We start from the raw sequence: 13,305 nt of genomic DNA, 5'->3' as shown, positions 1-13,305 counted from the left end.
CGTCGGGGCGGCGGAGCGTCCAAGCGGCGGAGGTGCGTCGGGGCGGCGGAGCGTCCGAGCGGCGGAGGTGCGTCGGAGCGGCGGAGGGGCGGCGGGCGCCTCCGTCTCCGCCCGTCTCCTGTGTTTTTTTTAGGGTACCGCGTCTTCTTCCGCTAGGCATCGAGTATTTTGAGCAGTCCCCCGCCGAGAATCGGAGTCGGAGGGCCGGCCTGGACAAAACTGGGCCGTGGGCTTTGCGAAATTTCTGGGCCCATAGGGAATTTGTACATAAGTATCACGTTTCTATTCCTATAAAAAAATGTAGTATCACCTTTATACCCCTCCAAAAACAGCATCTCTTTCATGCCACATGAATACCTATCCTACAAACCAGAAATTTTAATGGTTTGTCTAGGGCACATTTAAATATATATTTTTTGCAAAAAAATATTCACCTTCTTTTTTGCTTTTTTTACATGAAGCACATGATTCCATTAAGTAGTAAGCTTAGCTAAATCGTGCATTGTCTCGCATATCCCCAGCCTCACTTGCCCAGGACTGCGATCACTAGCACCAAAAGTTTTTTTTAGCAATACAAAAAGCTGCCAGAGCGTGTGCTACTGTGTTAAATTCACAAGGGTATATTTAGGGAAAATTTTGTTTTTGCCACTCTAGATTTTGCCAATTTTCCTTATGCCACTCTAGATTTTGACATTTCACTTTTGCCACTCTTTGTTTTTGACAATTATCACAATTGTCATTTTGTGGCAAAATCAAAATAATTTCATTTCATTTTTGCCACTCTTAGCTTTTGATAATTATCACGATTGCCACTATGAAAATTTTGCTTTTGCCACGGGGAATGGCAATTGTGATAATTATCAAAAACTAAGAGTGGCAAAAATGAAATGTCAAAATCTAGAGTGGCATAAGGAAAATTGGCAAAATCTAGAGTGGCAAAAACAAAAATTTCCTTATATTTAGCATGACATCTAACACCCAAAAAAGTTTGTCTGCATGAAGGTACCTATTTCTCTGTGGATCAGTGTGCGTTGAAAAAAAGATTTGATCTAAAATATATAGACAAATCTGGGCTTTTTAGCACCATTCCAATCTAGATTTACTGTGCACAGTAAAATCGTAGACCACCAACAACTAAAAGAAACGGAAATGTTAACGCCCATACGTTTGGGCGTTTGCACATCGCCCACACGTCTCCATCACCACTCATTTTTCCACGTATGAATAGATGACATCAGCAGAATTTTTTTTGGTTTTCGGCTTAAAAATGTTGTATCTTCTAAATAAAAAAGCGAACTAAAAATCCGTTTTCATCATCAAATCTGTCTCGATGAGATCTTCAAAACTAGACCCCATGTTGATATGTTTCGACGAATTTTTTTTTTGTCAGAAGTTGCCACGATGTTTACACTGCAGTTGCCATAGGGCTTAAACTAAAGTTGCCATGTGGCAATTTTAGTTTGTAGATCATGGCAATTTTAGTATTTTGATGATGGCAACTCCAGTACTTTGACCATGAAAATTATTTTTTTTATGAACCATGGCAATTTTACGTGCATGTATCATGGCAATTTTAGTTTATGGTTCATGGCAAGTCTAGTTTCTTAATTCCCCGTTTTATAAATGTCAAAATTTACTTTTAAATGTAGAAGAAAATAGCTGAAACATATCATGGCAACTTCAGTGTAAACATCATGGCAATTCATATTCAATAGACAACAACTTTTAATCCAAGAAAAATTTCATCAAAACATATCAACATGGGATCTAGTTTCGAAGATCTCATCGCGAGGGATTTAATGGTGAAAACGGATTTTCAATCGGATTTTTCATTTAAGAGATAAAACATTTTAAAAATTGAAAATCCAAAAAGATTCCTGCATGCATGCATGCGATGACGTGCAGTTGCCATAGGGCTTAAACTAAAGTTGCCATGTGGCAATTTTAGTTTGTAGATCATGACAATTTTAGTATTTTGATGATGGCAACTCCAGTACTTTGACCATGAAAATTATTTTTTGTATGAACCATGGCAATTTTACGTGCATGTATCATGGCAATTTTAGTTTATGGTTCATGGCAAGTCTAGTTTCTTAATTCCCCGTTTTATAAATGTCAAAATTTACTTTTAAATGTAGAAGAAAATAGCTGAAACATATCATGGCAACTTCAGTGTAAACATCATGGCAATTCATATGCAATAGACAACAACTTTTAATCCAAGAAAAATTTCATCAAAACATATCAACATGGGATCTAGTTTCGAAGATCTCATCGTGAGGGATTTAATGGTGAAAACGAATTTTCAATCGGATTTTTTGTTTAAGAGATAAAACATTTTAAAAACTGAAAATCGAAAAAGATTCCTGCATGCATGCATGCGATGACGTGGCAATCTGTTTACATTAGAGATGTGTGGTGCGTCTCCCTTCCTGCCACACGTGTGGCAGTTAGCGCGACCCAAAAGAAAAGAGAAGGAAAAAAACTATTCGTGAATTCAAAAACAAAGTCCACGGGATTAAAAAATGTTATCGAAGTAAAAAAATGTTCAGTTTTAAGAAAAAATATTTTATTATTTCTACAAAAATTGAAGAACTAAAATAACAAACAAAAAACATGGATTTATTTTAAAATTTCTGGACATGCAACCGGCAGTCCTAGGCTCACCGCTTACAGGTCATTAAGGGCATCTCCAGCCGTTGGCCCCCCAGGACGCACAAAAATCGCCCCCTGGGGGCGAGCCGGCGAGACACTCGGCGCTGGGGGCGGTTTTTCGCCCAGTCGCCGCCCCCAGCTCGCCCCCAGGCGCCGAAATTGGCCCACTTTGCAGCCCAATTTCGGCGAATAAACGGCCCATATGGGCGAGAATAGGCCCATATTCGGCGTGGTTTCGCCCTGTCTCGGCGTTCAATTATCAACATAATTATTCCTTATCACATATTTCATCACAGAAAAATCAAATACTTCAACAAAATAGTACAACAACAAATAGTTCAATACAAATTTTATAGTTCAACAAATAAAAACTCGTATTTCATCACGCGGCGTCCCCCTTGAGCCTCCATAGGTGCTCATTCAGATCTTTCTGCAGTTGATGATGCACCTGTGGGTCTCGGATCTCTTGACGCATACTGAGATAGGCAGTCCAAGTTGCCGGTAGCTGGTGATCAACTTCGGCTAGAGGACCCTGCCTGTAGTATGGTTCAGTGTCAAACACTGGGTCTTCTTGCTCGCTCTCGATGATCATGTTGTGCAAGATGACACAGCAAGTCATGATCTCCCACATTTGATCTTTCGACCAGGTCTGAGCGGGGTACCGAACAACAGCGAATCGAGATTGGAGCACACCAAATGCCCGCTCGACATCCTTCCTGCAAGCCTCCTGAAGCTTCGCAAACCAGGCGTTCTTGCCTCCTGGCACAGGGTTTGAGATCGTCTTCACAAATGTCGACCATCTCGGATAGATGCCGTCAGCTAGATAGTACCCCTTGTTGTATTGGTGCCCATTGATCTCGAAGTTCACCGGAGGAGAATGGCCCTCAACGAGCTTGGCAAAAACAGGAGAGCACTGCAACACATTGATGTCATTGTGAGTTCCTGGCATACCAAAGAAGGAGTGCCAAATCCAGAGGTCCTGTGTGGCTACCGCCTCAAGCACCACACTGCAACCGCCTTTGGCGCCTTTGTACATCCCCTGCCAACCAAATGGGCAGTTCTTCCATTTCCAATGCATGCAGTCGATGCTTCCAAGCATCCCAGGAAATCCTCTTGCCGCATTCGGGGCTAGGATCCGAGCAGTGTCTTCCGCATTGGGTGCTCTCAAGTATTGTGGCCCAAACACTGCCACCACTGCCCGACAGAACTTGTAGAAACACTCTATGCTGGTGGACTCGGCCATGCGCCCATAGTCGTCGAGTGAATCACTGGGAGCTCCATATGCAAGCATCCTCATCGCTGTCGTGCACTTCTGGATGGAGGTGAATCCAAGAGCGCCAGTGCAATCCATCTTGCACTTGAAGTAGTTGTCGAACTCCCGGATGGAATTCACAATCCTGAGGAAGAGCTTTCGGCTCATCCGATAACGGCGCCGAAATGTTCTCTCGCCATGAAGTGGAGCATCGGCGAAGTAGTCGGAGTAGAGCATGCAGTAGCCTTGCAGACGATGTCGGTTCTTTGCTTTCACCCGCCCCGGCGCCGAGCCACCTCGACGCGGCTTTTCACTGCTCGCCAGTAGCTGGGCGAGGGCGGCGAGCACCATCAGATGCTCTTCTTCCTGGACGTCGGCCGCGGCTTCCTCCTCCAGCAGCGCGGCGAGCTCTTCCTCCTCATCGGAGTCCATCGCCGAGTCAGTCAAAACGCCGAACACCTTGCGCTCGGTGGGCGTGTACCCGCCGTTAAACAGCGCCTCCGCAGCCGGAAACGGCGGCCGACAGCGCCTAGTGCTGCGGGTGTTGGGGAACGTAGCACAAATTCAAAATTTTCCTACGTGTCACCAAGATTTATCTATGGAGAAATCAGCTACGAGGGGAAGGAGAGTGCATCTACATACCCTTGTAGATCGCTAAGCGGAAGCGTTCAAGAGAACGGGGTTGAAGGAGTCATACTCGTCGTGATCCAAATCACCGGAGATCCTAGTGCGAACGGACGACACCTCCGCGTTCAACACACGTACAGCCCGGTGACGTCTCCCACACCTTGATCCAACAAGGAGAGAGGGAGAGGTTGAGGAAGACTCCATCCAGCAGCAGCACAATGGCGTGGTGGTGATGGAGGAGCGTGGCAATCCTGCAGGGCTTCGCCAAGCACCGCGGGAGAAGAGGAGTACTTGGGAGAGGAGGAGGGCTGCGCCAGGGAGAGGTCAAAACTCATGTATTGGCAGCCCTCAAGACCTCCACTATATATAGGGGAGAGGGAGGGGGTGTGCCCCCTCTAGGGTTTCCACCCCAAGGGGTGCGGCAGCCCCAATCCCATCTAAGGGTGGCGGCCAAGGGGGGAGAGGGGGGAAACTTGCCCCCCAAGTTAGGTGGAAGCACCCCCTCCCCAAACCCTAGGCGCCTTGGGCCTTGGGGGGAGGGGGGGGCGCACCAGCCCACCTGGGGCTGGTACCCTCCCACACTTGGCCCATGCAGCCCTCTGGGGCCGGTGGCCCCACTTGGTGGACCCCCGGGACCCTCCCGGTGGTCCCGGTACGTTACCGATAAAACACGAAATTTTTCCGGTGACCAAAACAGGACTTCCCATATATAAATCTTTACCTCCGGACCATTCCGGAACTCCTCGTGACATCCGGGATCTCATCCGGGACTCCGAACAACATTCGGTAACCACATACAAACTTCCTTTATAACCCTAGCGTCATCGAACCTTAAGTGTGTAGACCCTACGGGTTCGGGAGACATGTAGACATGACCGAGACGTTCTCCGGTCAATAACCAACACCAGGATCTGGATACCCATGTTGGCTCCCACATGTTCCACGATGATCTCATCGGATGAACCGCGATGTCAAGGACTCAATCAATCCCGTATACAATTCCCTTTGTCTAACGGTATTGTACTTGCCCAAGATTCGATCGTCGGTATACCGATACCTTGTTCAATCTCGTTACCGGCAAGTCTCTCTACTCGTTCCATAACACATCATCCCGTGATCAACCCCTTGGTCACATTGTGCACATTATGATGATGTCCTACCGAGTGGGCCCAGAGATACCTCTCCGTCACACGGAGTGACAAATCCCAGTCTCGATTCGTGCCAACCCAACAGACACTTTCGGAGATACCTGTAGTGCACCTTTATAGCCACCCAGTTACGTTGTGACGTTTGGTACACCCAAAGCATTCCTACGGTATTCGGGAGTTGCACAATCTCATGGTCTAAGGAAATGATACTTGACATTAGAAAAGCTTTAGCATACGAACTACACGATCTTTGTGCTAGGCTTAGGATTGGGTCTTGTCCATCACATCATTCTCCTAATGATGTGATCCCGTTATCAAAGACATCCAATGTCCATGGTTAGGAAACCATAACCATCTATTGATCAACGAGCTAGTCAACTAGAGGCTTACTAGGGACATGGTGTTGTCTATGTATCCACACATGTATCTGAGTTTCCTATCAATACAATTATAGCATGGATAATAAACGATTATCATGAACAAGGAAATATAATAATAACCAATTTATTATTGCCTCTAGGGCATATTTCCAACAGTCTCCCACTTGCACTAGAGTCAATAATCTAGTTCACATCGCCATGTGATTAACACTCACAGGTCACATCACCATGTGACCAACATCCAAAGAGTTTACTAGTGTCATTAAACTAGTTCACATCATCATGTGATTAAGACTCAATGAGTTCTGGGGTTTGATCATGTTTTGCTTGTAAGAGAGGTTTTAGTCAACGGGTCTGCAACATTCAGATATGTATGTACTTCGCAAATCTCTAGGTTATATTGTAAATGCTGCTTCCATGCTCCACTTGAAGCTATTCCAAATGGTTGCTCCACTATACGTATCTGGTTTGCTACTCAGAGTCATTCGGATAGGTGTTAAAGCTTGCATCGACGTAACCCTTTACGCCGAACTCTTTATCACCTCCATAATCGAGAAACATGTCCTTATTTACTCCAAGGACAATTTTGACCGCTGTCCAACGATCCATTCCTGGATCATTCTTGTACCCCTTGACTGACTCATGGAAAGGCACACTTCCAGTGCGTACACAGCATAGCATACTATAGAGCCTACGTCCGAAACATAGGGGACGACCTTCGTCCTTTCTCTCTTTTCTTCCATGGTCGAGCTTTAAGTCTTGACTTCATACCTTACATCTCAGGCAAGAACTCCTTCTTTGACTGATCCATCTTGAACACCTTCAAGATCATGTCAAGGTATATGCTCATTTGAAAGTACCATTAAGCAGTTTTTGATCTATCCTCATAGATCTTGATGCTCAATGTTGAAGTAGCTTAAACCAGGTTTTCACTTGAAAAACACTTTTCAAATAACCCTATATGCTTTACAGAAAATTCTACATCATTTCTGATCAATAATATGTTAACAACATATACTCATCAGAAATTCTATAGTGCTCCCACTCACTTCTTTGGAAAAACAAGTTTCTCATAAATTTGTATAAACCCAAAATCTTTGATCATCTTATCAAAGTACATATTCCAACTCCGAGATGCTTACTCCAGTTCTTAGAAGGATCGCTGGAGCCAGCATACCTTTTAGCATCCTTAGGATCGACAAAAACTTTTTGATTGTATCACATACAACCTTTCCTTACGAAAACTGGTAAGGAAACTCGTTTTGACATCCATCTGCCAGATTTCATAAATGCAGCTAATGCTAACATGATTCCGACGGACTTAAGCATCGCTACGGATGAGGAAATCTCATCGTAGTCAACTCCTTGAACTTGTGAAAAAACTCTTCGCCACAAGTCGAGCTTCACAGACGGTGACATCACCGTCCACGTCCGTCTTCTTCTTAAAGATCCATTTATCTCAATGGCTTGCCGATCATCGGGCAAGTCCACCAAAGTCCATGCTTTGTTCTGATACATGGATCCTATCTCGGATTTCATGGCTTCTAACCATTTGTCGGAATTTGGGCCCACCGTTGCTTCTCCATAGCTCGTAGGTTCATTGTTGTCTAGCAACATGACCTTCAAGACAAGATTACTGTACCACTCTGAAGCAGTATGCATCCTTGTCACCCTATGAGGTACGGTAGTGACTTGATCTGAAGTTTCATGATCACTATCATAAGCTTCTACTTCAATTGGTGTAGGTGCCACAGGAACTACTTCCTGTGCCCTGCTACACACTAGTTGTAGTGACGGTTCAATAACCATATCAAGTCTCCACCATCCTCCCACTCAACTTTTCGAGACAAACTTTTCCTCGAGAAAGGACCCGATTCAAGAAACAATCCCTATTGCTTTCGGATCTGAATTAGGAGGTATACCCAACTGTTTTGGGTGTCCTATGAAGATGCATTTTATCCGCTTTGGGTTCGAGCTTATCAACCTGAAACTTTTTCACATAAGCGTCGCAGCCCCAAACCTTTAAGAAATGACAGCTTAGGTTTCTCTAAACCATAGTTCATACGGTGTCATCTCAACGGAATTACGTGGAGCCCTATTTAAAGTGAATGTGGTTGTCTCTAATGCCTAACCCATAAACGAGAGTGGTAATTCGATAAGAGACATCATGGTACGCACCATATCCAATAGGGTGCAAGTATGATGTTCGGACACACCATCAAACTATGGTGTTCCAGGCGGTATTAATTGTGAAACAATTTCCACAATGTCTTAATTGCGTGCCAAAGCTCGTAACTCAGATACTCATCTCTATGATCTTATCATAGACATTTCATCCTCTTGTCACGATGATCTTCAACTTCACTCTGAAATTACTTGAACCATTCAATAATTCAGACTTGTGTTTCATCAAGTAAATATACTCTACATCTACTCGAATCATCTGTGAAGTAAGAATATAACGATATTCACTGCATGCCTCAGCACTCATTGGACTGCACACATCAAAATGTGTTACTTCCAACAAGTTGCTATCTTGTTCCATCTTACTGAAAACGAGGCTTTTCAGTCATCTTGCCCATGTGGTATGATTTGCATATCTCAAGTGATTCAAAATCAAGTGAGTCCAAACGGTCCATCTGCATGGAGTTTCTTCATGCGTATACACCAATAGACATGGTTCGCATGTCTCAAACTTTTCAAAATGAGTGAGTCCAAAGATCCATCAACATGGAGCTTCTTCATGCGTTTTACACCAATATGACTTACATGGCAGTGCCACAAGTAAGTGGTACTATCATTACTATCTTATATCCTTTTGGCATGAAAATGTGTATCACTACGATCGAGATTCAATAAACCATTCCTTTAGGTGCAAGACCATTGAAGGTATTATTCAAATAAATAGAGTAACCATTATTCTCCTTAAATGAATAACCGTATTGCGATAGACATAATCCAATCATGTCTATTCTCAACGCAAACACCAAATCTCGATGGTAGAGGGAGCGTGCGATGCTTGATCACATCAACCTTGGAAACACTTCCAACACATATCGTCAGCTCACCTTTAGCTAGTCTCCGTTTATTCCGTAGCTTTTATTTCGAGTTACTAACACTTAGCAACCGAACCGGTATCTAATACCCTGGTGCTACTAGGAGTACTAGTAAAGTACACATTAACATAATATATATCTAATATACTTCTATCGACCTTGCCAGCCTTCTCATCTACCAAGTATCTAGGGTAATTCTGCTCCAGTGGTGGTTCCCCTTATTACAGAAGCACTTAGTCTCGGGTTTGGGTTCAACCTTGGGTTTCTTCACTAGAGCAGCAGCTGATTTGCCGTTTCATGAAGTATCCCTTCTTGCCCTTGCCCTTCTTGAAACTAGTGGTTTCACTAACCATCAACAATTGATGCTCCTTCTTGATTTCTACTTTCGCGGTGTCAAACATCGCGAATACCTCAAGGATCATCATATCTATCCCTGATATGTTATAGCTCATCACGCAGCTCTAGCAGCTTGGTGGCAATGACTTTGGAGAAACATCACTATCTCATCTGGAAGATCAACTCCCACTTGATTCAAGCGATTGTTGCACTCAGACAATCTGAGCACAAGCTCAACGATTGAGCTTTTCTCCCTTAGTTTGCAGGCTAAGAAAATCATCGGAGGTCTCATACCTCTTGACGTGGGCACGAGCCTGAAATCTCAATTTCAGCCCTCGAAACATCTCATATGTTCCGAGACGTTTCGAAAACGTCTTTGGTGCCTCAATTCTAAACCGTTTAACTGAACTATCACGTAGTTATCAAAATGTGTATGTCTGATGTTCGCAACATCCACAAACGACGTTTGGGGTTCAGCACACTGAGCAGTGCATTAAGGACATAAGCTTTCTACTGTCCGCATAATCGCTACTATCAACTTTCAACTATATTTTCTCTAGGAACATATCTAAACAGTGGAACTAAAGCGCGAGCTTACGACATAATTTGCAAAGATCTTTTGACTATGTTCAGGATAATTAAGTTCATCTTATGAACTCCCACTCAGATAGACATCCCTCTAGTCATCTAAGTGATTACATGATCCAAGTCAACTAGGCCGTGTCCGATCATCACGTGAGACGGACTAGTCATCATCGGTGAACATCTTCATGTTGATCGTATCCACCATACGACTCATGCTCGACCTTTCGGTCTCTTGTGTTCCGAGGCCATGTCTGTACATGCTAGGCTCGTCAAGTCAACCTAAGTGTTTCGCGTGTGTAAATCTGGCTTACACCCGTTGTATGTGAACGTAAGAATCTATCACACCCGATCATCACGTGGTGCTTCGAAACGACGAACTTTCGCAATGGTGCACAGTTAGGGGGAACACTTTCTTGAAATTTTAATGAGGGATCATCTTATTTACTACCGTCGTTCTAAGCAAATAAGATGCATAAACATGATAAACATCACATGCAATCAAAAAGTGACATGATATGGCCAATATCATTTTGCTCCTTTTGATCTCCATCTTCGGGGCTCCATGATCATCATCGTCACCGGCATGACACCATGATCTCCATCATCATGATCTCCATCATCGTGTCTCCATGAAGTTGTCTCGCCAACTTATTACTTCTACTACTATGGCTACCGGTTAGCAATAAAGTAAAGTAATTACATGGCGTTGTTCAATGACACGCAGGTCATACAATAAATAAAGACAACTCCTATGGCTCCTGCCGGTTGTCATACTCATCGACATGCAAGTCGTGATTCCTATTACAAGAACATGATCAATCTCATACATCACATATCATTCATCACATTCTTCTTGGCCATATCACATCACATAGCATACCCTGCAAAAACAAGTTAGACGTCCTCTAATTGTTGTTTGCATGTTTTACATGGCTGCTATGGATTTCTAGCAAGAACGTTTCTTACCTACGCAAAAACCACAACGTGATATGTCAATTGCTATTTATCCTTCATAAGGACCCTTTTCATCGAATCCGTTCCGACTAAAGTGGGAGAGACTGGCACCCGCTAGCCACCTTATGCACCAAGTGCATGTCAATCGGTGGAACCTGTCTCACGTAAGTGTACGTGTAAGGTCGGTCCGGGCCGCTTCATCCCACAATACCGTCGAAACAAGATTGGACTAGTAACGGTAAGTATATTGAACAAAATCAACGCCCACAACTACTTTGTGTTCTACTCGTGCAAAGAATCTACGCAATAGACCTAGCTCATGATGCCACTGTTGGGGAACGTAGCAGAAATTCAAAATTTTCCTACGTGTCACCAAGATCTATCTATGGAGAAATCAGCTACGAGGGAAGGAGAGTGCATCTACATACCCTTGTAGATCGCTAAGCGGAAGCGTTCAAGAGAACGGGGTTGAAGGAGTCGTACTCGTCGTGATCCAAATCACCGGAGATCCTAGTGCCGAACGGACGGCACCTCCGCGTTCAACACACGTACAGCCCGGTGACGTCTCCCACACCTTGATCCAGCAAGGAGAGAGGGAGAGGTTGAGGAAGACTCCATCCAGCAGCAGCACAACGGCGTGGTGGTGATGGAGGAGCGTGGCAATCCTGCAGGGCTTCGCCAAGCACCGCGGGAGAAGAGGAGTACTTGGGAGAGGAGGAGGGCTGCACCAGGGAGAGGTCAAAACTCATGTATTGGCAGCCCTCAAGACCTCCACTATATACAGGGGAGAGGGAGGGGGGTGCGCCCCCTCTAGGGTTTCCACCCCAAGGGGTGCGGCAGCCCCAATCCCATCTAAGGGCGGCGGCCAAGGGGGGAGAGGGGGAAACTTGCCCCCCAAGTTAGGTGGAAGCACCCCCTCCCCAAACCCTAGGCGCCTTGGGCCTTGGTGGGGGGGGGGGGAGGCGCACCAGCCCACCTGGGGCTGGTCCCCTCCCACACTTGGCCCATGCAGCCCTCTGGGGCCGGTGGCCCCACTTGGTGGACCCCCGGGACCCTCCCGGTGGTCCCGGTACGTTACCGATAAAACCCGAAACTTTTCCGGTGACCAAAACAGGACTTCCCATATATAAATCTTTACCTCCGGACCATTCTGAAACTCCTCGTGGCGTCCGGGATCTCATCCGGGACTCCGAACAACATTCGGTAACCACATACAAACTTCCTTTATAACCCTAGCGTCATCGAACCTTAAGTGTGTAGACCCTACGGGTTCGGGAGACATGTAGACATGACCGAGACGTTCTCCGGTCAATAACCAACAGCGGGATCTGGATACCCATGTTGGCTCCCACATGTTCCACGATGATCTCATCGGATGAACCGCGATGTCAAGGACTCAATCAATCCCGTATACAATTCCCTTTGTCTAACGGTATTGTACTTGCCCGAGATTCGATCGTCGGTATACCGATACCTTGTTCAATCTCGTTACCGGCAAGTCTCTTTACTCGTTCCGTAACACATCATCCCGTGATCAACCCCTTGGTCACATTGTGCACATTATGATGATGTCTTACCGAGTGGGCCCAGAGATACCTCTCCGTCACACGGAGTGACAAATCCCAGTCTCGATTCGTGCCAACCCAACAGACACTTTCGGAGATACCTGTAGTGCACCTTTATAGCCACCCAGTTACGTTGTGACGTTTGGTACACCCAAAGCATTCCTACGGTATCCGGGAGTTGCACAATCTCATGGTCTAAGAAAATGATACTTGATATTAGAAAAGCTTTAGCATATGAACTACACGATCTTTGTGCTAGGCTTAGGATTGGGTCTTGTCCATCACATCATTCTCCTAATGATGTGATCCCGTTATCAACGACATCCAATGTCCATGGTCAGGAAACCGTAACCATATATTGATCAACGAGCTAGTCAACTAGAGGCTTACTAGGGACATGGTGTTGTCTATGTATCCACACATGTATCTGAGTTTCCTATCAATACAATTATAGCATGGATAATAAACGATTATCATGAACAAGGAAATATAATAATAACCAATTTATTATTGCCTCTAGGGCATATTTCCAACAGCGGGAGGGCTGCCGCGGCGAAGCGCTGCTATTTTCTGGTGGGGAATGGCTATCTAGCGGAGTAGGCCGTCGCCCGTCGCCGGGATACAGCTAGTAGTGGCCGAGGGCGCGGGGGGTGCGAGGCGAGTCGGGGGAAGAAAAACTTGACTTTCCCCCTGTCGGTGTCGGCCAGGCGTGTTGTTCCCTAGCGCTGGAGCCCCCAACGGCTCCCT

The sequence above is a fragment of the Triticum aestivum genome, chromosome 3B, assembly GCF_018294505.1.
Source record: "Triticum aestivum cultivar Chinese Spring chromosome 3B, IWGSC CS RefSeq v2.1, whole genome shotgun sequence".
Classification (NCBI taxonomy): Eukaryota; Viridiplantae; Streptophyta; class Magnoliopsida; order Poales; family Poaceae; genus Triticum; species Triticum aestivum.
This window is presented reverse-complemented; position numbering follows the sequence as displayed.